Source organism: Falco peregrinus, chromosome 9, assembly GCF_023634155.1.
Source record: "Falco peregrinus isolate bFalPer1 chromosome 9, bFalPer1.pri, whole genome shotgun sequence".
Classification (NCBI taxonomy): Eukaryota; Metazoa; Chordata; class Aves; order Falconiformes; family Falconidae; genus Falco; species Falco peregrinus.
Genome location: NC_073729.1, coordinates 15,129,050 through 15,148,738, shown reverse-complemented (window position 1 = coordinate 15,148,738; position 19,689 = coordinate 15,129,050). Strand labels below are relative to the sequence as shown.

The window sequence follows — 19,689 nt, the reverse complement described above, 5'->3', positions numbered from 1 at the left end:
AGGAATCCTGTGTTCCTATTGGGCTCTTTATTCTGGCTATGTCCTGGTTTCAGCATCACTGCAAATGCCCACTTGGAGCATTCCTCCTTCCACACGTGGCACAGGTCATAGCAGAGGAGCTGTAAGCGTGTTCCACTTCTCCCATGTTATCCCGCTGTCCGTACAGCAAGTGGTTCATTTGCAACCAGATTTTTGTGAGCTGCATGAAGAAGAGACACTTCAGCAAGACTCATCTCCATTTCGGTGAGGGTGCTTTCAGTGCCCACACATTTACTCGCAGAGCTTTGGTCTCACCCACTTGCTTGTGGCAGAGCACCATGCTGAGCTGGCACTAGCGCCCAGACACATGACGTCCTCACGCCATGCTCTGGTCAAACCTCACCTGGCCATCAGCAGTCCCAGCCCGCCCTACAGCTCCAAACTGAACGGTCACAAGAGCAGCAAAGGAACCAATCTTTCCTTTCTACATGTCCAATTGATTCCCACGAGGAAGCACAACAACATGTCTGTCTTTGCACTGAACTATTCCCTTTGAAACCCAATGGTAGGTACCTCGGGAATACTCTCCTACATTACGGATGCACATGCCCCTCATCAAACCATCCACTTTAAACATTAATTGGGAAAGCCACACAGCCCAGGACCTACCGCAGCAAACCTGGTTCAGTGGTTAAAAAACCCTTCACCTGTGCACTGCCCAGAGGGCTGCAGCCCAGCACCCGGAGCAGCACATCCATGTGCGGATGGGGTCACAGGACACACGCACCAGGGGACAGACTGGGAGGTGTCATCCAGAGCAGGACCCACCACAGACCTTCAGCATCTCGCTCCAGAGCTTTGGTTAACAGCCTCCCCACCTCTGCCTGTACAGGAGGGTGCCCAGACTTATGACGTGCCCATCCCACTGTTTGATTTCAAAGCTTCCAAGGCACCTGCTCCCAAGTCCAGCTGCCCTGGGGGCCCAGGACCACTTTTGCCTGCACCCCTGGCACCATGCCCGACCTGACCCACCAGCATCCCAGAGCTGAGCAGAGTGGTACCAGCATCATCCCAGGGACCAAAGCCAGCAGATAGCTCCCCAGCAGCTCGGTGCACACCCACAGGCTTGGATGCTACACCAGACACTCATGCAGATGTTCAAAGCACCAGCCACACCTGCTACGGCTTCCCCAGCGGGGAGAAGCAACCCATGTCAGGCACAACCTGTGTCTTATGAAAAGCGGGGGGAGCTCTGGCATCCATCTCAGCCTTGCTCTGCTCTTGGTGCCTTTCAGCCGCACACAGCTCGGTCCCCGCTGCAGGGCACACAGAAGCCCAAAGCTGCTGAAAGCACTGGTGGCCTGGTGCGTATTAGCATTGGCTTACATAGGTTAGAAATGGGGTTTCCCAGTCATGGACCCAACTTGAAAAAGTCACCATAGCACAGCCAAGGATTAGTAAGCATCACCACAGTCTTCTCGGACATTTTTTACCTTCTACAGGAGGCTTCAGCGGGGTTAGGGTCTGACTAATGGGTCTGACCTGCAGCACAGATCTCCTGGAGATTAGACAGCATGCAGGGCACATTTGGCTCTGCAGCTGCCTCTCCCTATCAGATCAAATGTCTCCGAGTAAACACATTTCTGTTCTTTTTTTACCCGTAGGTTTATTTGTCCGTAATAAGGTGAAGAGTCAATAATCCCTCAAAGCCTCCTTTTCCCCTCCAAGTATTTTTATCTAGTCCACACAGCCTATAAATCTGAAAGCATTTTGAGCAGAGGCATAGCTCCAGTCAGCTTTTACGTGGCCAAGGAGCCAAATTCTATGTTTTGCAGTGAGCGGTTTTGGCAGTATTTTCAGGCTCTTGTTTAGGAAAGAGAGATGGGATGAGCTCAGATTTTCTGCTGCCATGCATGACCATCCTTGCTCATAAACACATCCCTCACCACTCCTTCTGCAGCGGGCAAAGTGCTCTATCAAAAAGGGTTGTTAAACATAGAAACAGCATAAGCTCAGGGATTCCTTTCCTGCACAGGACATTGTTTCAGAACATTAAACCCCTCCCCCCCAAAAAAAAGAAAAGAAATTAAATTAAATGAAGGACAAAGAAGATCTGAAACAGCAAGGCTTCCTTTCACCACTCGAGGTCTTGCTCATGCTCTTGCCTGTGGACACTGACCCAAGGATTTGTGCGAGGGACACAACACTGCTCAGTAAAAGGCAAGGGTAACATCCTAAACCACAAAACCGCACGAGAGATGTCTATCGCAGTGTTATGCACAGACATTAAACCGGGAATGAAAAACCCCGAGTTCAAAACTCAGCGCTGCTGCAGCTGCCCTATTAATTAGAATACATCAGTGAGCTGAGCGTGAAGCAGTTTGGATGTACTCCAGTTCCTTTCTGGGTCAACATAACCTTTGGTGTCAGGGTACCGGTGTGACCCTGAAGCTGGCTGGACATGCAGATAAGCACTCATTAAAACTTGCTTGGACTTTACTAATCCCAGTGATGACCACTGCAGGGAACAGGAGCGCACGGTCTATCTGAGGACATGGGCAGCTGCAGCAACTTGGCATTGCTGCCTGAGTGATCGGTATATCTGTGAGAGGACACCCCTGCTACCAGGAGGTCAGTGCTAGAGGAGGAATCCTTAGCTCTCGGAGCCAGGGCTCAGCAGAGTTAAAGCCAAAGGCTGGTCAACTTTTGGTCCAGCCGATGCTCAGAGCCTGCATCCTCAGCCTACATCCTCCCCCTGGGGCTGCAGCGAGCAGAGGCAGCCTGAAACCTGAAAGCTTTGTCCCACGTCCCCATTGAGGCCAGGCCCTGGGCAGCGTTATCGGGACCAAACAGGGCAAAAGTCCCTGGTTTTGCTGCTTTCACTGCGTGCCCCAGCCTGGCCAGGTCAGGGCCGATGGTGCAGCAGGGCGTCCCAGGAGGCTGCGATCTGCTGTTTGAGCAAATTAACCGCGGTGCTTGATTGCAAATGAGTAATGGTGTGGAGTGCTACTCCTCTTACTAAACATGACTCTTGCAGCAGATACGTACCTTTTCCTCCAAGTAACACTGTGTCAACACGAGCTCATGTTTTCCTCGTAGCCCAACACCCTGTCGATACACACGAGCACACACAAGGCAATATTGACTGATGACCTTTGAGAACATAAGTTTTCAACAGAAAAGTCAACAGAACTCACTTTTTGGCCGCTTGTATTATTTGAGTTGTGCAGTATGAACATGCTGTTACACTTTGTGTTTGAAACACAAAACTTTAACACTCAGCTGCAATCTATAAGCATGAAATTGGCTCCGTCAGAGCATCTTGTGAAGAACATTTTGGCTTATGACTTGCAATGTGACTGCCTTCAACAGCAGACAAATATCATTTGGATCGAGGTGGAAATTGCCTTTGGAAACCAATCTGGAGAAAGCAGAAATATGTTTTTCCTTAACTGAGGATCTTTTCTGCTCTTGAATTGCTAATAATACTATTTGTCTTCATATACTTCTATGTGTTACAAGTGTTCATAATACTAGCCTCAAAGACCAAAAAAATGAAAAAGTAATACTAAATTATTTAAAAGAAAAAAGAAAAAAGATTTTGTTTTCTCTGATTAACTCTATACAACTCAGTTTCTTTATCAACTTTGCAAAGTCCTTTAAATCAAAAGAAAGATAACCAGTGTTTTTAATTAAATATACTTGGTAATTCTTTCATTTAATCCAATAGATTTTTGCATTTCCTAGAATAAAATAGAAAAGTCTTTATATTTGCTTGCTGAACCGAGCAAAACATTTGAAGGGTAAAATCAACAATCTGCCAAAATCAGGAAGGAAAGCACAGCTCTTAGAGCACTTGAGAACTAACACAAATACTATGAAGATTCTTTGTCTCTTTCCAATAGATATTTTAGTGAAACCCTCATGAGCGATGCACGGTTAAATAGCAAACCCCTGCGTAGCTGGTTACACAGAGGCACTCAAGGAGGCGGGGGAAATGCTAAATAACTTGTACTAAGCTTACATAGCAAACCAGCCACAGTTTACAAGAGACTTGTGTGTCTTGCACTAACCTTTGCATCAGTTCCTGATCTCACTCTTTCCTGGGCCATCACCAAATGATGATGAACCCAGAAAATTCTTCCTGGAAAAGCAATATTTCCAGAGAAAACATCCAGGGTCATTTAAAGTACAAATTACTTCTTTTACCTGTACTGATATTCACATAGCACACGCAGCACAGCTTGATCTCTTCTCCAAAAGGGCAGCCTCTGTATCACCCAAAAATATTACTTTAGAGCTCGGGGTATCATCCTTTTGTTTGGAAGGAAGACTCTAAGTGTTGCAAATAACAAGGTAACTTTATTTAAGACGACTGAAAAGTCTTAATCAAGACAACTGTCTTCCCGCCACAGAGCAATCTAGCATGGAGCCAGACCGGGCATGGCAGAGAGTGACCAGAGAGAAAAGACACATCAGCATCAGCCCTTTCTGAGGTCACTGTTGTCAGAATATTTATAAGGGCTGTGCTTCACAAGGTGGCGGGGGGAGGGGGGGGGGGGGTGTGCAGGGAGAAAGGGAAAAAAAAGCCGCACTGCTCAATTTTGTTTTTAAAGATGCTCATGATATTTTGATTTCCAGATGTCTGGACTCTGGCCAACTCAGAGTGGAAAATATGTTGGGCTGGACTCCGTCCTTGATGCCAGTTTTCAACTTCCAGGCCACTGGCCTATACAGAGCGCAGGCTGGGCACTGGATGCCTGGCTATCCAAACAAGCTAAAACATGGAACAAGACAAAGCCCCCAGCCACAGAGACCATGATCAGATGGATGCATTCCCATACATGAACCTGGGATGTAGGAACAGTGGAGCTAATGGCTTACGGGTCCACTTTCTCTAATGAACACTTAGATAATTGTTCCTCCTAAGACAACACTCAAGCACAACGGACTTTTTGACATAAACATCGGTGGCTGGCCCTGCTGCACGTGCCTTGCAGTTCCCCCAGGCTTGGGACACCAAGACGCAGGCTGGGGAAACAACTTCACTGAACAGGCACATTGGGGTCAGCACTGTGGGGGTATTCAAGCCCTTCTTGGGGTTTTGACTTATGGTTAGAAAAGCTTCTTATTTGTTTATAAACCTGTGCTGAGTTTGACATGCAGGGTGGATCAAGTACATTTCCACCCCATGTGGTCTCTGTATTACCAGAGGATTATTCCATGACAAAGATGGAAATAGGCTGCAGCGTGTTCAGTGCCCTCTAAAGGATGTTTCCACATTGTAAACTAGCAAGAAAAATCTTAATTGCTCTGACCCACAAACATGCCTGGACACATTATGGCAGCACTATTTAAAAAGCAAAAACACAATCAAAACCAACACAAAACCTCCACACTTGCGTAAAACCTCTCTGTGGAAGAGATTCACGCCTTCAGACCCCACATTTCCCATTCTCCCCATCTCTGCCTGCTGGCTGCAGCACGCTGGATGCCCCCCTTCCCGGTGTATGCTCCGGCAAACACGACTGTATCAACAGGCAGCTCCTGAAGCTGCACAGTCTGATTACATGACCTTCAGCAACACAAGGTTGTTAGTAAGAGCATCCTCTCACTGACCTCAGGCCCACTGCCTTATATAAAAGTAACTATTTCATTCATCCTTATGTAAAAGTAAAGATCTCAGCTGAGCTTAAGCTTTTTGCTGCGCCCTGTTGTGAACTGCAAGACCAGAGACAGGGACACTCACTAATACTGCACTGCTACCCTGTAAGGGGACACAGCTATAAACTGGAATTGGACTATATACACCAATTAGTTATCAGTTATGGAAAACAAACGGAATCAACCTATTTACCTATTTTCTGCCACTGGAGGGCATTCACTGCCCTCACAAAGCTTCCCTCGCAAGCAGCAGAGATGCTGCAGAAAGGCCCATGGTGGGTCCGCGTTGTTCTACCTTATCCCACTCAATGCTCACAAACACACGTCTTGCAGCATCTTCCCCGCGGGAGCTCCCGAGGAAGCCGGGACTCCTCTGCATCAAGGCACCGGAGCAGGCGTTGCACCTGCAAGCTCAGAACAGCCCCGCTGAAGCCAGGAGCCTTACCCCACAGCTGAACCCCAGGCACTGGCTCAAGAGGCACGGTGCCAGCAGCCGCACGACTCCACCACGTCCTTGTTCCTTCGGATGCATTTAGATGCAATCCAAGCCGACGGTGCTGGCAAACGCCTGACACCACACATTTCACTAAGCAGGAGCTAAGCAGTGCATTTTTGCCCCTGGGGAAAGTCCAGGTATGCCTCTGTGCAGCTCACATCACGAAGCTGGCCAAGCACTAACACTCCCACATTTAGGGGAGCAGCAGAAACTGGATTTCTCTCTAGTTCACTCAGGCCAGTGCCACCTCTCTGAGGAGTTATTTATGACAAGAAAATCTCTTCAGACTCAAAGCATAGAAGCTGGTCCTTTAACATACCAGAATTACATTTCGCATGACAGAAGCACTAGGCTTTGGCACCACCAAAAATTGAGACTGTCTCTGCTCCAAGGATCTCACCAGGACCAGAGCAAGCTTACCAGTAACACCATGAGTTTCAGGGCAAAGCTTATGCTCTCCAAGGTTCACTGAAGGCTCCTTGTCTCCACGATGAAAGTTTGGTAAGGATAAAAAAATTGGGGGGTCAGTGGGGAAAGGAAACCAACTGTAAATAAACCCAGCTGTTTTCACCCAGCATACACTGGGTATAGAAAGAAGACACTTGCATGTCATTTAAAAATTTAAAACTGGTGTGTTGACACCTCAGGCGGGCCTGGCATTTCTACAGCATCACTGCACCAGGTTTCATGTGTTTATTAACCGCCTACCCCTCTCATTACATCGACCACGTGCCCCACAGCTGTACATCATTCTGCCATCGCTCTGCCCACCCTAAGCGGCCAGCAAACAAAGCAGCTTGCTCCCAGCCCTGCTGCATTCTGCCCACAACTGCCTTGGAAACATCCATGGATGAGAAACGCACAGGGAGCTAAATAACTTTTCAAATAATTGCCCCAAAGGTGTGTGAATAACACGAGCTTTTGACTGGGCAGGGGAAGAAAAAACATGTTTCACACGTGCACTTGTTGAGACAGCCTACTGTTCAGCGTTCCCTCACTCTTTGTTTTCAAGATCACTGGAAAATCACGTTGGCACCAAATGACAGCCCTGTATAACAGTCTTCATCACTCTGGGAAGGTTTTTTTATTATTGTGGGGTTTTTAAATCAACTTTTCTACTTGGCATATTGCATAATGTGTTTTTTTTAAAAAAAAAACCAAACACTACAACTAGTTGAGGCTTCAATATGTTCACAAACTATAACCATTAATTCTTTCAGCTGATGAATAAATTAAAAAACCTATACTTGGACTCAAGCACAAACTCTTTTTCCCTTCACTGCAGGCTAACACATGAAAGTAGAAGACAGCTTTTCATCAGCAGTCAGGCTGAGAGAGAACAAATGATCTATATTCTCCTTAGATTCTGGGTGTAGATGAGGAGGCTTGGGAACATCGAACTCCAAACGTTCCATCAGTTCACTCCTAGTCTCCCAACAGCCCAGTGCTGCAGCTTGCCTGACACTGGGCTGGCCGGGAAGGCGAGCAGCACAACCGCCCCATGGAGCCAGCGGCTCATGCCTGCTTTTGTCCATATGTCCCATTCCCCATCTTTGATCCCTCTGCAGACTGACCGTGAATTGTACACCAGTTAATCACATTACCTATTTACTAGAAAGATTTTCTTCAGCTCCTACCATCTTGTTTGCAGGCAGAAAGTGTGAGGAGGCAGAGCTATGCCGTTTGCTTGATTCCCATCACAGACTTGCAGCTAAATCGCCCATCCAGAAACGTGCCTCAGAGCCTGAACCTGCGGTGCCACCTGGATCTCTGCAACCGGCTGGTACCTTCAGGTAACTTCATCATCAGAAAAGGAGACGGCAGGATGGGCACAGGTATGTACTGCACAGCTATGTGTTATTTGTACGATACCTAGCTGTCATCCGAGTACAAAACCATACCTGGGGGATTATTACAACACAGAATGACCTGTCCAGTACCTTTCAGAAACATTTATTATGTTTTTACTTGGGAGGTAGTAATTATATATTGCAACTTTCATGTGTTAATTACTTATTAGTAATTCCATAAATTGTGTGTGCAGATATATCTGTATATCTATATATAGATACAGCATACGTACACATTTTTATATTTATCTATATATCTTATCTGTTGGAAAATTAAATGCACAAAGAAGCAACAAACCTAATTGAATTTAATTAAACTTTATTAAAACTTAAGATGGTTCCCAGTTGCCTAAACAGTTTCGAACAACTGTTACAATAAAGCAGAATTCCAGTGAAGGTAGTTGTAATAACCTTGTTCTTCACAGTCCTTCAAAACTTTCTCGGGACTTAGCATGCAAAATAGAGACAATAGAACCATATATTTTCAGCAATAAGATCATTAAAACAGCCTCAGTGTTTTTTACTTAAAGTTCCCTGAAGCAGTAACAATTAACTGGCTCTCCCACAAAGTACTTTCGGGTGAGTATTTGGGAAAGAAGTACTTAATCTTTCAAAGTTAAAAAAAAAAAAAAAAAAAAATCAGTCTGTAAATTCAAGGATGTGGGACATGTTCTTGTTGGTTTTCAAGAAGATTAAGTATTTCTTTGGCTCATTTAAAGATTCAGTTTAAGTTGTATTTTCTGAGGGTTTTTTTTTTCTCTAAATGGCTTATTCTAACAGGTGAGAACCATGGCATAATAAATAAAAAAAAACCAACAACATAACAGAACACCTGTAATTGGGGCTTTGCTTTCAAAAGGAGATCATATATATATATACACACACACACACACACACACACTGAAGTTCTTCGCTGGCAGAGATGTTCATTTTCACATGCTTGGCACGATGCTAGTGTGAACTGCTACATCTTAGTATTCAGAGATATGAGTAACAGTGTCAAAGAAGGTCCTCAGAAGTTTTCACCTGCAGTTACCATGCAGGTTTCTGTCTGAAACGTCCTGCATTACTTGCTTTCACTTGATGTGAAAATACGTCTGTCTTAAAAAAACTCACTGAAATGCATTTTCAGACAACTGAACTCCGTTATCAATCTCCTTGCCTTGTTTCACGACACAGTACAAAGGGAAGTTCAGCCATACGGTGCTTTTCAATGTCCATTTCCAAACAAGAAAACAGCAGGAAAAACTGTGGCACGTTTGATTACACCGTGCCCAGAAGGAAGATAACCCCTACAGGTATCGCTGAGAAACTGGTTTTTCAAATCATCTTTTGAAATTAAATATATCTTGCTGGCCTCCCATCTAGCCTGTATCATCCCAAACCACGACTGTTCCCCATCTCACCATGCCATAGCATGAACGCTTCTTCATTTCAACAGTTAGGTGTGACAATGGGGAGGCCTGGGCACGTGCGAATACAGTAAATACTTTCTGACCTTGATTAAAAGGGAAATATTTAAGAGACTGTCCATTATGAATACTCTGCTTTTTATTTGGCCTCATATTTTTATTTGGGCTCATATTTTTTGCTCACAGAGGTGGCACACAGTGAGGAATGTTTCTCTAGCAGTTGCCTAGAACATTTTAACTCTAAATGCTTCAGTGCATCCAGGGAAGAGGAAAGGCTTCCATTTTGTCTATTCCCTGATAAGAGCACAGCAAGCTCATGGTGCTCAGGACCTCCTTGACACAATGCACACTGCTAATGGCATCGTAACTCCTGTGGAAATTTCTAGAAGATCAATTCACAGCAAAATAACGTTTTAAAAATTCATCCAGCTTTTTCAAAGCCATTATTTTAATACTTGATGTTATTCTAAATGTGCCTTCTAAATGCACATCAGTTGCTGTACATAGCACCATACAAAAACATTTCAAACGTTTTATAGCCCTGAAAGACAACCGTCAATGCTACGATACCCTCAACAGATCTGAATGTTGTATGCCTCAAAACAGTTAGAACTGTTTCTTTCAAACACTGTCCTAGAAGCTGACATGCTGAATGCAACACGGTTCACTTAAACACAGGAACCTGACCAAATACAAGGATGTGGCTAAGCAATCCAGAACAAAATACTGAAAATCTTCATCTAGGATGTACTGGTTAGTAAACGAAGAATGAGCAGCTGTTAAACAATTTATTCCTTCTGACTTGGAGGAGAACATGCTACCTCAGATGTGCAGATTTGGTTACTCTTGAAAGGCAATGTTAAACACCTCTAAATCAAGAGAGCTATCAATCCCCACGCAGACAAATAAAAATCCAGAAATTAATTCAGGGCTAAAGACAAAGAGAACACATGTTCATCAACACATTCTCATTAAATCTTTCTTACAGGTTTCTTGGGCAGTTTTGTCGAAGAGCTAAGGCTTAACATGTATTTTTATTCATTTTCATATAGCATAAAAAGAATTTTTGAGTGAGAAAAAAAAAAAACCAAACTCATTTCAACACCTCAGATTCAGTCCCTAAGTTTTTCCTTCTGTTTCAGATCCCAAGTATGCAAAAACTCTACCAAAAGCATCATTTTGCAGACACGTCAACTAAACAGTCAAAGGTCGAGAGGCCATCTAAAACATGAGCCAGACTAGCAGCGCTGGCAATTGACAGGGTGACAAGCAAGGGACAAACACATAAGATAAGGGACAAGCTACTTGGGCTCTCATTCCTGCATGCGGAGGAGGCTAAATGCATTGTCAAGACCACATACTATTCATTCCTGGCATAGGGCATGCACCTTCCTGCAAACTCCAAACTCCCATGTATGCTGGGGCAGATGCAGAGATTAATGGGTCACCAGAAGCCCTGCCCTTTGCTTCAATGAGCTTTAACGGCAGCTCCTGGGGTTTAATCTGATCTCTCAAATCTCACTGCTTTTGTGATTGTTGTAAACTCCTTACAGAGCTCGACATAACTGCAAGAACACCTTCACCCAAAAATCAGAGCTGCTCTGTCAAACACAATATAAATTAAAAGAGTTTTAGCAGCACTGTGCTTCATTCCAGGGTGAAATGCAACATCATTTAAAAAGACATAAGAAAATTAGGTCAATGGCAAGTTAATCTGAATGGTAGGTTAATGAGAAGTTTTGATGAAAGAGTAGTAACATGAAAGAAGTTCTCAAGATTTCTACTTGACATCCTCTCCCCAACAGCCACTACAGAGTACTGATGCTTTCTGGAGAGTATTACTTCAGTTCTGACTACTTAAGAAAAATCCTGGAAAACAGATTACCCAAATCCATGTTGTCACCTCACTCAGGTTGGAGGGATGTGAATCATAAAAATCAGAAGACAGTATCTCCCAAAGACCTTGGGAGATTTCGACTATTGGATTTCAACTGTGATTCCCAGTCTTGGCTGCTTTCAGCACTGATCCAGCATGGAAAAGGGCAGTCCTGAGATTAATCTACTCCACATCACATGTCATAGGGCCTAAGGGGACTCTGTAACTACCCAAAACCAAGTGGAGTACTGGACACTTCCTCATTACCCAAAACAGGCGACCAGGAGTCACGTAACGTGGAGCTGCCCGGTTTGCTCCAGCCTGCCAGGGGGTTCCCTGAGCGGAGGCAGCTGACAGAGGTGAGGGGTAACCACATCCCCAGATGTGAAGGGGAAAGGGGGAAGAGAGAAAGCTACAAAGATACCACTATCAAAGAACTGATTTTTCTGATGGAGATACAGCTACTTCTGGCTTACTCTAACAGCAATTTTTGTGTGTGTACTTTAACATTGCATTTGCTAGCAACAACAAGAAAAAGACTGAATTTACCCACAAACCCACATCTTACCAGAAATATAGGTCAGAGAAGAGTAAATCTTTTATTTCCTCAGATAACTAGATAGCCAAAGTCTCACTTCCAACTTCCATCCTCTCTAACCCACTGCTAAGATATGCAAAGCAAAACTCATCTTCAGCCACATCCCCCCTATTCTCATGCTTAGCTTTTCCTCAGAAAAAAATCCTTCTAATGTTTGTCAACGCCTGTCCCCTGACCATCATCACACGCCTTAGGTAAACAAGGCGGTGACAACCAAGAGTGCAGTTTTAACTACCCCTGTGCTTTCTTCTGTTATCAAACAACATTGCCGTGTCTCAACCCAGGTATTTGGAGGTCAAAGGTTAATGAAGGAAACCAGACTCCGATAACTATATTACAGACCATCTCAGGGCTCACACCTCAGTCAGCCCCTGCTGTGATTGCATCCGCAGGAGCCTGCTGCAGGGAAGTTACGGGGGCCTCTCTTTTGGTCTTAGGCTATTCTGAAACCATACCGAGGAAAAAACGTGGTGAACCTCTTGGTGAATACACTCACTCTGATACCTTTTCTACCCCAAAGTCTGCTTTTTGCATTGCAAGCATTCAAAATTAAATGCTTCGTTCTTTGAGCGTATGAATTTTTATGACAAAGTTTGGTGCAAATCATGTGGAGATCTGTTTTTACCACTAAGTGCTGTCCTAACAGGTGGAGATCATATTTTGGGGTGCTATACCTCCCAGCTGAAAACAAAAAAAAACGCAGTAGAAAGGCAAGATGACAAATACGGTGCTTTACAGAGCCTCGACCCAAGTTTCCCTGATCATTTACACTACAAGTCCACTTGAAAGAGGGAAGAAATTCAGCTTTGTATCGCAGATATGCAGTTTGTTAGCCCAGCTAAAGATTATCCACTTTCTTTACCCATCCTACAGTTTCCTCTCCCCTAGCCTTGCCATCTGCATTCTCAGAAGTTACAAAACAACATTGCCTATAGGTCACATTCAGCCCTGTGCGCAACAACCACCCAACCCTGCCATTTCAACTCGGCTTCCTACCAGTCCTTGAAGCACTAGGGAACACCAAACCTCGAGCAGGATAGCACAGGTATAACACTTCTGTGGTTAAGCCATAGACGCTCAGAGTATTACCAGTCTCTCATGGCTCCATTAACTTGCATCCAAAATCAAAGAAAAGCATTTGCTAGTTTGAGCAGAGGTTCTCAGTAGCTCTTGGATTAGTTAATACCACTTTAATAAATCACGGTTTAAGAAGCAGTGAACATGAATATGGTGACAGTAGCCTACAAAAACTCAGAAAAAGGAGAAAGGTACCTAAGAGCCTGGTTTTGTAATAAAGGTCACTGAAGGGTTCATTGCTGTTCCATACATCACTAGGTGCAGCACTGCACTGGAAGATAGCAAACTGTTTTCTAGTCCTACTGCAGAGACCCTGTGTGATCCCAGGTCAGTCAGATAACCTCTTCACACTTCACATCCAAACCACAAATTGCTATTTTGAGTCCTTTCTGGGAGAACAAGTAAACCGCCTTTCACACATTGCTCAATCTCCTCCTCCATCTCACAGCAGCCTACATTAAAAGCTGACTGTTACATGCTAACTAAAAACACTTCTGGAGGCTCTGAACAGCCTGGAAAACAAACAACCTGGAAAATCCTTTAATGCACAAACTTTCTTGATTTATCGAAGCCAACAACGCTGACTTTAAGTAGGCAGGATCTGTCTCCATGAACTCTAACAGGAATAGCCAAGCTCTCCGAGTGCCTGGAGACCAAAAACCAAACGCAGTCAGCAAATTTCCATTCAGATGCACAGTACAGCACAAATCTGATCGATTAAAAAACACGTGGAGCAACTACTTAAAATTCTCAGATGTATAGATATGGATAAGGCAAACACACTTACCCACTGATGGGAGGAAGGCTGCAGTTTCCCCGGCCACAGAGCTACGAGTCAGCAAACTGCAGGGAGAAGCCAGCACACACCAGGGATGTTAGCACCCAGGTGCCCCAGGGTACCGTGATTGGAAATCGCAGCTGTGTGAAGAAAAACAGGTTTAATCAGAAGCAAATATGCCTGGGTACACCGAAGAAATGAGAAACCAGGCTTTTGTGCTGAACTTTATTTTGCTCTCAGTTAGAGCACCTGCCATTAACAGATGCTCCTTGTTTCTCATCAAGTGGCATGACTCATGGCTGTGACTCCAGCTGCCCACAACAATGTCCTTCGTGTGCTCTCCAGGAGCACGTCCAAAGCTCCAATTTAGCAAACACTTATTAATCTAATTTAACCTCACACGTAATCCTACTGACATCAATGTGTGAGTAAAGTTTAGCAACCATGAGAGTCTGAGATCAAAGGTAGGCTTGCCTGAAACCATCCAGCCCAAGCTGGGGCAGCAGAGGACTGCACCTCCAGCAGTCAACCTGCCTTCACTCTGCCTGGGGTTGGGGTTTTTTCCTGCTTTTTCCTGGTAGTCCAGCCTGCACTTTAACCCAGACTCTTTCTCTTAAATCCAATATGTCAATCTTGCCAAGTTTAATCATGGCAAAAACCATAAAGGCTGCCTCTGTCTATGCAGCAATGGATGTTTGTTAACACGCCTGGAAAGCCTGGAAGAGAATATGGGGAGAGCTTCTGGGAGCCAAGGCACCTTGGGAACACAAAGGATGACCACCAATGTCTTTCCCTCATTAAAAGAGGATCTGGATGGCAGAAAGAGGAAAGTACATTAATATGATGTTCCAGAACTGCTCAGAATGTATTGCTTTCTGGCTGAAATTGTAATTGCCAAATATCTTCACTTTTGCAAATGTAAGGGAAGGTCTGTACAGAATTCAGAATAATATTTTGTTGTAGAAACAGACTAGAAACACATAGATCAATGCCTCTCGTTAAGTGTTCCAAGTAAAACCACATGCAGATTTTAGTTTGTGTGCATTTCCTTCAGCTATTCCAAGGGGAAAAAAAATTACTGGGTAAAGGGAAACTTAAAAACCAGAGTCCAGCTGTATAACTCCCAGAAAATATCAACTCAAATGAACTGACCATGTCATAGACTAAGCCTCAAGAGGTGCTTAGTCACACTGCTGAAGGAGATGAAATGGAAAATACAGTAGAGCTGGAGGACACCCAAAGAAAAACGAGAAAGGAGCTATATTCTGAAAGGCTGTGGGTCAAGCAGCAGATGAAGACATACTGTGCTTCACAAAGACAGATGCTTTCCTTGAATTGCTTACAGCTTGATTTAGCAAACATCTGCAGAAGTCAGGACACCAGAATCCACCCAGACTTAAAGCTTGACCTTGTCTAGTTTCTCTGCCCAGCAGTACAGAGGGAGAAGTGTTTAGAAAGAAGGATCTTTAACAGCAAGCTTTGAGCGAGCAAAATCCTTCACGAATACACCATTTTGGAGAACTAATTTCACCACAGAAGTCACAATATTTTGTCCTGAAAAGTCAGGACATTTCATTTTGAAAATACTGTATTGCATGAACTTAAATTTAAAAAATGGACTTTAAGAGATAAAATAATACCGACAAGATAATGAAATATCTAGTAGCAAGTTAAATAAACATTTTGTTCATGAGAATTGAGGCTATGGGATGAGATCAGGGTCTCTAGGACTTGTCTGTAAGTGCAGCAGTCCAGTACTGCTGCCGGATCAAACAGCGACCTGGACTTCAAGGCTTGGAGACACTGTCTTGTGGAGCTGTCACAGTCCCCTTTCCAGGGTGTCCTCATCTTGCCACCAGCTGCCAAGAGGCTGTCCTGGGGAGAGACAATGACCTTACACAGAGCCTCGTGGTCCCTTGATTGGGGTCCGGAGGCCACACGGGTGGGAGCACTGGCAGCATGGTAGCTGCTGCTGGGGTGCTGGCCGAGGCTGCACCCCCGCAGGGGAGCAGCAGGGCTGGCTGTGCCAATGCCACGGTGCTGCCAGTGTAACGGAAAGCAGGCCAAAGCCACTTGATTTGGAAAGACAGACCAAGAATTTTCATGCCAACCTCAGCATAGGTCATGTGCCAATGTCACAGCGAGCGCTGCGAGGGTGATGACAGCCACGGCTCCTGGAGGAGCACACAGCAGTGTGTTTTCTGGCACATAACGGTTCACCCTTTAAACCATCTCCCTGCTGAACATCAGGAGAGCTTAACCATGCTGCAGGTCGTCGGCTGCCATCCGTGTACAGAACCTGTGTTAAGGTTAGATAGGGCTGGAGGGAGGGCAGGAGCCTGATGGAGGGCAGGAGCGCTGTTTGCAGCCAGGGATGCTGTGCTATAGGCACAGGACAAGCAGGAGCAAGAACCATCAAGGAAGCAGGACCCGGGCAGTCCTCCGTGGTTGGGGTTCAAAGCAGCACCCAGTAGCCCCAAGCAGCTGGTGGGGTTCTGGTTGCACCGCTGGGCAGCCAGGCAGGCTCACGGGCCAGCCTCGTGTTTGGGCAGACGGGCTGTGGTCAGGCAGCTAGTTAGACCTGCCTGCCTCACCGCAACCCAACGGGGCTGACACTTAGTCACAGATGCCGCCAACGCCGGGGCACGGAGGCTTAAGAAAAAAACAAGCGGGCACGTGCAAGGCTGGCCGCTCTGAAGGGAGCGGTGGGCCAGGCGTGCAGGGACACCTTGTCCCAAGCCCTGAAAGAGCAAGAGAGGCACTGCCCTGTGCTTCTGGGGCGCGAGAGCTGGGGGAGATGCAGCATGCCTGGCACACCGCATGGGCGCTGATCAGCGCAGCTCTGAGCTTCAAAGTGTGTGTTGCCAGAAGAGCCCACAGGGGAATATGTAGGCAACCACTAACAGCAAAAAGAGGAGTTAAACTGGATTAAGAACCAATAAGGAAGCGGGAAGCTGATGCAAGCAAGGACTATACAGCATGATAAGAAGAGGAAAGGGAAGCATATATAGCACAGGAAGGTCTGCAAAGCACAGGAGAAAAGCAAGCAAAGCAGCCTTACAGAACAGTGGAGAGTGCTGAAAGTGACAGTCTGGGCACCAATTTGCAGGGGGACTTCTGCAGGCTGGGGCTTGGCAAAGTGCACCTACCTCCAGCGGTCTTCAGGCATTCCCCACATCTCCCTTATGCAGCGAATCCAGAGAGATGCCTGCAGTGAAGTTCTCCTGAAAGAGGGCAAGGGAGGCATGGGGAAGGCACCCAACCGACAAGCAGGGAATGCACAAGAGGGAAACTTCCCTGAAATAATCTTTCCCAGACTGAGAGCCATAAGTCATCTAGGTGTGAGATCCAGATCATCGTGAGCTCAGAACAGCTTTCTGCTCTGAAGTGCCTACGATCTGTAGTTGACAGATTAATATTTTTTTTCTTTTATAACGTGGTTCGTATGATGAGCTGATGGTTCTCATATTCCTTCAGGCTGTGGAAAACCCAATTTACAGGTCCTCTGTGGTTCAACCCTGCGCCCTGGCAAGTACTTCAATGGCTCAGTTGCAAGCAGACTCTCTCCTTTTAACATCCCTTCCTCACAGGGCAACCAACTCATGCTTGTGCCTCTTTCTTCTCCTGCCCTAGGCGTGCCCTCTCCAAAGTGAGACCCAGCTTGAGAAGAAGGGCTGAGGAACAATTCTACTCCCTCTTTTTCTTGTGTAGAAAGTACACTTGTGAGTAATATGAACTCAAGTCCCTTCGCCTAAGCAGCAGCACACCAGGCTCCCGGGTTAATAACCTGCTCCTCGGCTGTTATGCAGAGGACAGGCACATTTCAGTTGTGGAGCTTTTAGGCTCGCACTTAAGTGTAGTCACTTGACTTCCTAACCCCAATGTAACTTGCTCCTCATTCTTGATGTAAAACATGAAGAAAGATGGAAAAGACTCTTTGGAGAAATCCATGGAGCAACACTGCACAAGACAAGTACTGATGGGACATCAAAGAGCACCAGAAAAACAGTTGCAGCAGCCAACAGGAGGTCCAAATGTGTAGACAACAGAGAGCATGGATGAGGCAAAAAGCACAGACGCTATGCACAGCTCATAAGAAAGTATCAACAGAATTTCACAATGTTGTTTACTTTATTCATTTAAAATCTGTTCTGTTTTCATGCTAGATTAGTAAGCCTTTGCCAAACCTCTGCTTCCCATGGGGCTGTCTGCTGGTTGGGTCAGTTTATTGTTCACTCAGATATTTGGGTTACCCAGAGCCAGTGGAGAGATCTGGAAATGGTCCTTTTTGCACGTAAAGAAGAAATACAAGAGCTGCTGTTGATTAGTTCACATTCTGACTGCACATTTTTACACCCAGCTTGATATGTTGAATGTTCTCAGCATGATTCATCCAGAAAAATAGCAATTTAATGCACAAGGGCATGTTGGAGCGGGCAGAAACATTTCATGGAAACAAAGATTTAGCCAGAGGACTTAAATATCAACATACAGAAAATTATCTGGCTTTGGCTGGAAGAATACTTTCACAGGCTAGGATTCTCAAAAGGATAAAAAGGGAAGCAGGCACCCACATCACACTGAAGTTTTTCAAAGCCCTTTCTAAAATCCTGTCCTGGAATGTGACTCAGACAAGAGTAATGGATCTGATCCAAACACACGTAAAGTCAGCATAACCTCAATGTGGAATCACAGAAAATCAGGGAAAGAAAATACCTCATATGAAGTAGTCTGATTTATCCTATCCCCCTGCCCTGGGCAAGATCATCTATACCTAAATCATTCATGACAGATTTGTCTACTGTGTTTTTAAAGACCTCCAAAGACAGAAACTCCAGTATTTCCATTTAGAACTCTACTGTTAGAAAGCTTTTCGCTATTCTTTAACCTATATCTTTCTTCCTGTAGTGCGAGATCAAAAGATCCTATGAAATAAACCATGGGCTTTTAGGAAAGACTATTTCTGTCCTTTTTACAGCTTGATCCTGCCCTCCTGCATACTTGAGGATCACCCCTATGTGGCCCAAAGTCTTCTCCTCTAAAAGCTGAAACATGTAACACAATTAGCTCTTACCTCCTCGGTCACATCCGAGACCTCTAATTGTGCTTCTCTTTGGGCTCTTTCCAACTGGTCCACATCCTCTGGAACTGCAACGCCAGAGAAGTCCAGCTGAGGTTTTTCCAATGATGAGAATAGCAGAAAGATTACTGTAAATATCCAGAAGGCGACATTATTGCTCGTGCATTTTAGTATTCAGCATTGCACTCCATCTTTTCCACCCGAGTATGACTTTCTTGACTCATTCAACTCCCAGAAGAAAGCACTTCCCAACTTCCCGAGTTCCTGCCTTCCTTTTTACGTCCCACTTATCCCAGCTGTCCACCTCACAAAGCACTTTTTCTTTGATAGGATTTCTAACTTCAGATCCTAATTAGCAACTTCCCGTTGAACGATTATTTAAAGCAGATTTAGCTCCTATAGAGCTTGCTCATCTGTCAGTGCGATGCTGTTGAACAGAACAGGTAGCAAGTATAGAAAGGAACCCCTATGTTTCTTTTCCAGCCTGTGCTATTTGTTTTAAAAAGCAAAACAAAACATTAAAGCATAACAATGACCTTAAATAGACTATATAAAACATCAGGCAAACTCTGCTGTTCATTATAAGCATGACTGGCTTCTAAGGTTTCAGAGAAGATCACGTCAACTATTTAGGAAATTATCATGATGCTAACCTGGTTATCAGCTGTAAACACAGAAACTGATTTTTACCTGGAAAAAAAAAAATTGCAATGAAATTCTCCTGCTAAATAGTCTGCAAAGAGATATGTTTTCAGCATATGCTATTTTAAGATCGCCATTCACATTACCACTAATTGTGCTGGCAGCGGATGGTACAGTGTATGCAAATCCTGCATTTACAGTGAGCTGTGGATGCACAGTGCAAGGAGAGCAGCCCTT

General features: G+C 45.0%; 2 long non-coding RNA genes across 3 annotated transcripts in view; one reads left to right on the top strand and one right to left on the bottom strand.

Annotated features, from left to right (window-relative positions):
• Nucleotides 1-18,901, bottom strand: part of LOC114011636 (uncharacterized) — a 41,782-nt gene extending 22,881 nt beyond the window's left edge. For both annotated transcript variants that reach the window (XR_003553626.2, XR_003553625.2), the window contains exons 1-3: nt 18,805-18,901; nt 16,880-16,954; nt 13,740-13,870 (exon numbers count right to left, since the gene is read on the bottom strand). This is a non-coding gene — a long non-coding RNA (uncharacterized LOC114011636). The remainder of the gene's footprint in view (nt 1-13,739; nt 13,871-16,879; nt 16,955-18,804) is intronic.
• LOC114011637 (uncharacterized) lies at nt 2,483-18,806 on the top strand. The gene is made up of 3 exons (XR_003553627.2): nt 2,483-2,610; nt 7,791-7,974; nt 17,364-18,806. It is a non-coding gene; the product is annotated as an uncharacterized LOC114011637 (long non-coding RNA).
• Nucleotides 18,902-19,689: the final 788 nt, after the last annotated feature.